Source organism: Octopus sinensis, linkage group LG1 (assembly GCF_006345805.1).
Source record: "Octopus sinensis linkage group LG1, ASM634580v1, whole genome shotgun sequence".
NCBI classification, from domain to species: Eukaryota; Metazoa; Mollusca; class Cephalopoda; order Octopoda; family Octopodidae; genus Octopus; species Octopus sinensis.
In genome coordinates, this window is record NC_042997.1 from 1,450,676 (window position 1) to 1,456,239 (window position 5,564).

General features: G+C 36.2%; 1 pseudogene; it reads left to right on the forward strand.

Moving 5' to 3' along the window:
* The first annotated feature begins 973 nt into the window (after positions 1 to 973).
* Positions 974 to 1,092, forward strand: LOC115220859 (annotated as a pseudogene).
* The last annotated feature ends 4,472 nt before the right edge of the window (positions 1,093 to 5,564 follow it).

The window sequence follows — 5,564 nt, forward strand, 5'->3', positions numbered from 1 at the left end:
AAGACAGGTGAAATGATCGAAACTATGGCAACAGTGCTGTTAAAAAGGAGGAACACATGTGTACAAAGACAACCACACATAAACAAACATACATACATAGATACATGCCTACATTCATACAAAAAACATCCTAGCGTAAATTTTGAAATTCCAATTAAAGAGCATTGGATCTATGTTAGAAACTGACTCCTCTAAGAAATTTTGAAGCAAAACTGAATAACATACATATATACATATATATTTCCATTACATACTCTCACATACACACACACACACATATATGCATACATATACCTCTATCTATCAACGTACCTGTCTATCTCAATCTGTGTGTGCATATATATAAATCAGGACATCCCACAAGTTCTGTCCGATTTCGACCTCTTTTTTAAATTGAATGAAATTTAAAAGTATTTTAGAATGTCTAATGGAATTAAAAATCATTTTAATGCATATGTGTACATTTAAACTAATTAAATATCATTTTACAGAATAATATAATAAAAATTCCTTTGATTAAAACCATTTGTAACATGGAAGTATCCAAAGAGCATTTCAGGCACAAAATGCTTTATGAGTACAAAAAGGAAACCCTGCTGCCGAAGCGACACGAAACATGCACTCAATTTATGGGAAAGAATGCTTGAATGAAAGAACTTGCAGAAGATGGTTTGCAAAATTCAGAAGTGGAGTCCAGTTGAATTTGATGATAAATTCCTTGAGGCATTACTTGAATAAAATCCTGTATTATCAGTTGAAGAATTGGCAATATAGCTTAGTTCAAACCATACAACTGTTCATCGTCATCTTCAACAACTTGGAAAGCTTCCTAAACTTCGAGAATGTGTACCTCATGAATTGTCCGAAAACAAGCGCATGTTCCGAGTTGACATCTGCTCTTCTCGCAAACTCATTTCACCCTTTTTGGATAGACTTGTTACTGGTGACGAGAAATGGATCTTCTATCGAAATGTTAAACAGCCATATCAGGTTGAAAGCACCGGTTCTCGTCCGATCACCGAAGTTAAGCAACGTCGAACCTCGTTAGTACTTAGATGGGTGACAGCTTGGGAAACTTAGTCGCTGTAAGGGTCACTCATAGGCGCAGGAGTGGCGTTGTGGTAAGTAGCTTGCTTACTAGCCACATGGTTCCGGGTTCATTCCCACAGCGTGGCACTTTGGGCAAAAGTCTTCTACTATAGCCTCGGGCCTAAAGCCCGTCGTATATATGTATATATATATATATATATATATATATATATATATATATATATAATATATATATATATATATATATATAATATATATATATATATATATATATATACATATATATGTATATATACATATATATATGTATGTATGTTTGTAGATGTTTATGCGTCTGTGTTTGTCCCCCAACATCGCTTGACAACCGATGCTGCTGCGTTTACGTCCCCGTAACTTAGTGGTTCGGCAAGAGAGACCGATAGAATAAGTACTAGGCTTCCGAAGAATAAGTCCTGGGGTCGATTTTCTCATATATATTCCCCAGGCGTAATTGTTGTTGCTCTTGTTGGTATTGTTTTCTGGTGTTCTGGCGTCGAAGTCCTGTGGTAGTTTACATTCTGACAAGACAATCTCGTCGATTCATTTTTGGTATTTGTATTGATTCTGATCAAGCTGGGATCGTTGTTGTTACAGTTTCATCCACTTGAGTTCGTTACAGGCATGGTTAAACTTGGCAGTATTCTTGTTGGATATTTATCATGAATCTGACACTTTCGTGTGGTGTAGTGGGGTCTTTTAGTTCATGCAGCAGGACTCTCTTTCGTTTTGGGCACTGGTTGATTTCTGTGTATATTTTCTTTAAAGACACCAACACTGGTTGTCAAGCTGTGTCAGGTGACGAACACAAACACAAAAATACGCACAGAATCACATTCATGCATCCATACATATATACTTATATACATACATGTGTATGTGTGTGTGTTTGTGTGCGGGTGTGATTGTGTGTGTATGTGTGTGTGGGGTGCGTGTGTCTGTGTCCGTTTAATCTGAATGAGGAAATATCGCTCAATGCTGCAAGGGGAGCAGATACGTTGTGAGACGGCATAGTTTAATGATAGTCAAAAATTTTAAAATCCTTTTACTGTTATATAAGGGGCGATATGTTTTACTTGTGCTATTAATATATGAGTAATCAATCTATAATTTTTTATTCCTGCTTGGTTTAAATTCTCACCTAATAGAGCGAATCACAATGCAACATCAAACTTTGAAGAAAGGCGTACTCAAATGCTCAGTAAAAAGCGGACAATAAGATATACCAAACCTGATTACAATAGGCAGAATCAATGTATTTTATAATTCTATCTCTTATTGGTTTCAAAGTTTGACACAAGGCTGATGGTGTCGGGAGAGGGGGTTAAGTCGATTAGATCGACCTATTGCTTAACTGGTACTTATTTTATTGATCCCGAAGTTTTGAGAATATATTATGACCTCGGGCGTATTTGAACACCTACGAACATGCACATACATACACCACACACACACACACACATTCACACATACGCACACGCGTTTGATGACTCATTCCTTCTATACAAATAATCGACATCGCTGCCCGGCATTTATGGTGTGCACGTTATATTGAAATATTTGCATGCATGGATAAATACATACATACATATATACATACATAACAGCTAGTGAAGTGAACACGGAATTACCGATCGGAGCAATCTGCAACGCCTGTGGCTATTCGCCGCAGTAGTCATAGAGGTTAAATACTAATCGCTGTGGTTAGCAGTATCCTGGAGCATAAAAAAGAACAGTCACATATCCGCCCAGGTAATATATCCCTCTAAGCTCATATATATATATATATATATATATATATATATATATATATATATATATATATAAAGTTAATCCAAACATGAAAACACAACAACACAAGGACGTGGAACAAATATAGTATTATTGGACGCTCAGGAAGGAAAGGAAGATGTAGGATTTAACGTTTCGAGCGGAGTTCTTTGTCAGAAACATAGGAAAAGGAAAGATCCAGAGAAGGGAAGACGGAGGAAAAAAATCTCCAACGGTACACACGCGGTTGCATACATAGATGCATACATAAGCATCTATGTATATAAACGATGGAATCCCCTGTCGAAAGGAGTGTTCAATGTCAGCGTTCAATTTTTGCTGAACGACATGAACAATTATTTGGATTTCTTTATAAGAGTTAAATATAAGTGCTGTGTACTAGTTCCCTCCCTCCAGAATAAGGGCATTGACTGTACGTCTGCACAATTATGGCACTCGTCAAATCCCGAAATGATCGCAGAGCAACGTGAATTAAGTTGCTTTGCTGAATATACAATGTACTAATCACCAGACCACGCGCCTTCACACACACACACACACCACACACACACACACACACACACACACACATACATACACACACACACACACACATACGCACACACTTGAGTACCGGGCATCAGTTCAGAATTGTATTCTTTATATTTTATGTAACGTGTATATAATCTAAGGACGCTACGATACTGCGGTTTTCAGAAAGCATCTCGTATAGACATGGAGTACTAATATGCACCGGAGTATAAGTACCAGTCGAAAATTGTGGAGTAGCGGGGGTGGAATTAAGAGATCCAAGAATGAAAAAGTGATAAACAAGTTACCAGTAAGTTGTTAATCGCTCTTCTAATATAACAACCGGTGACGCAGCAAACAGGCAGAAATAGCTTGGAGACGCTTAGCACCCACAGGGGAAATTTAAATTAGTTCTTTTGTGTATGTATGTTATGATTCATGTATCTATCCATGATTTTTATACAGACTCAAACATATATATATATATATATAATATATATATATATATATATATATAATATATATATATATATATATATAGAGAGAGAGAGAGAGAGAGAGATAGATAGATAGATAGATAGATAGATAGATAGATAGATATAGATAGATAGATAGATAGATAGATAGATAGATAGATAGATAGATAGATAGATAGATAGATAGATATAGATAGATACACATATATATATTTGTATATATATATGTATTTATATACACGCCGGGAAACACAATATCGATCAATATATCTATCTATTTTCTTATCTATCCGTCTGTCTCTCTGTCTATGTATGTATGTATGTATGTATGTATGTATGTATGTATGTATGTATGTATGTATGTATGTATGTATCTATCTATCTATCTATCTATCAAGCTGTCTACCTCTACACACATAAAATGTAGGGAGTTGTAGTTTTCCTATACTCTTTTTCTCTTTTTTTTTTACTGTTTTTACTTGTTTCAGTCATTTGACTGCGGCCATCCTGGAGCACGGCCTTTAGTCGAGCAAATCGACCCCGGGACTTATTCTTTGTAAGCCCAGTACTTATTCTATCGGTCTCTTTTGCCGAACCGCTAAGTGACGGGGACGTAAACACACCAGCATCGGTTGTCAAGCAATGCTAGGGGAACAAACACAGACACACAAACATATTCACACACACACTTATATATATATACATATATACGACAGGCTTCTTTCAGTTTCCGTCTACCAAATCCACTCACAAGGCATTGGTCGGCCCGGGGCTATAGCAGAAGACACTTGCCCAAGATGCCACGCAGTGGGACTGAACCCGGAACCATGTGGTTGGTTAGCAAGCTACTTACGAAACAGCCACTCCTGCGCCTATATTGTATAGAAGCCATGGAAAATGCAGAAGAATTATATGGGTTGTGTTTAATTCTAAGCTTCATTGTTACGAAAACATTCATTATTGATTGCTTATAATATAGAATGTAATTTATAAATGAGGTCGTCGCATTTGTTGTTGTGTCCATTGCCTATGTCTGCTTGAGCTGACATCTCATCCGAACGTTTCAATCGCAGCATGCTGTTTATCTTCTAATATAGTAAACCTAGCAGTCTTAAATATTTCCCTCCTTATATTACAGTATTTACCTCCAGTTTCACTGAATAAAACCACCTAGTATATCACCGAGCGCCATAGGATATTAATTTAATGAAAATTTGGTTTTACGGTTCATTCATTTCATATCCCTGATAAACACATGTGTTTTAGAATATGCTTGTCGTTGATTAAGGTGACATTCAGTTTGAGCGACCAAATATAAACATCAATTTCTGCTCGTATACGGATATGGCATTTGAAGCCTATCACATTTCTAATTTCTCTAAATCAATTTTAAATACACCTTGTCGTTCATTTGAAATTAACTCACTTCCATTTTATAACTTTTCTCTCATTACATTGTCTCCAGGGAAAAAGAGAAAACATTATGGACTTCAAACACTATGGTTTTAATTATTGATCTTCTAATATTTTCAATTAGTTATTCATAATGAAACTATGCGCACGGGTGCCGACACAAATATAGACATACTTATACACACCAACACATACATACGCACGAACATATATAAAGGGCACATACAAAAATGTATTCCCTTGCACAAACACGTTATATATCAACAATGTGGGAAAATTGTGTAACAA